Raw genomic sequence first — 910 nt, 5'->3', positions numbered from 1 at the left:
GTTGAATGAAAGAGCTGAAAATAATAAGAAAATTATGTAATAAAATTAAATTATATGAAGATGTTTATTTGGGACAGAAACTGACCATGGCATCCGATTCTGCAGATATTTTTTAAGAAAAAACTATAGCGAAAGTATCAATACGGTTTTAAATTTGTATAGATCGAAAAAATATCTGCCGACAATGCGTACGCGGCGTTTTTCCGCTGTGTCGTCTTCTAATTGCACCTTTTGACTTGGTAGTATCGTAACTATACGTGATCATCTTTTGTTTCCTTATATTTCAGTGTTGCGTTCTTAGCTAAGAACAAGATTTCATCAAACCATATTCGACTCAAGAATATAAAACAAAATCTACAGATTGAAAAGTTCAATGTCGAAAAATAAATCACACGTTATTTACACAGAATGGGGGCCCCATTGGATGTCGCTATCGACTTTGATCACACATAGCTACGGCACTGCCGAATCCAATCCAAACAAACAAGCAACGGACCACGTGGCCATAAAACTCCGGGTACGCGTTATCGACCAGTGTTGAGCAAAATGTTTATGTAAATGAAAATTTAGAATAACGAATGAAAGCTGAATATAATCATTATTCAAAAGTTCGACTAAAAAAATTACTCATCCGTCGAATAAATCTTTGAATAACTGTTGCCTACTAAATTAAAAATGATGCCGAGCGCGTCGATCTTCGAACGTGAAAGACAATGTAACCGGATGGAGAATCAAGCGATTTTAATAGCAATTGACAATTTTTAATTTTATATTTTTACTACAATAATTCCAATAAAAAACATTGCCAGGGCAACGTAAAATAGGCCAAGTAGTTGACATTGCTTGGGACTTTGGTTCCCACAAAAAAAACTCCGACAAATTAATCCACAAAAAGTCTCCACAACAATGA

The 910-nt window shown here is 34.7% G+C and overlaps 1 long non-coding RNA gene across 1 annotated transcript in view; it reads right to left on the bottom strand.

Annotated features, from left to right (window-relative positions):
- LOC144477863 (uncharacterized) overlaps window positions 1–772 on the bottom strand; it is a 1,351-nt gene extending 579 nt beyond the window's left edge. The window contains exon 1 of the long non-coding RNA XR_013495280.1: window positions 86–772. This is a non-coding gene — a long non-coding RNA (uncharacterized LOC144477863). The remainder of the gene's footprint in view (window positions 1–85) is intronic.
- Window positions 773–910: the final 138 nt, after the last annotated feature.

The sequence above is a fragment of the Augochlora pura genome, unplaced genomic scaffold, assembly GCF_028453695.1.
Source record: "Augochlora pura isolate Apur16 unplaced genomic scaffold, APUR_v2.2.1 APUR_unplaced_4619, whole genome shotgun sequence".
NCBI lineage: Eukaryota > Metazoa > Arthropoda > Insecta > Hymenoptera > Halictidae > Augochlora > Augochlora pura.
The sequence above is the reverse complement of the archived record's forward strand: the minus strand, read 5'-3'. Positions and strand labels throughout refer to the sequence as shown.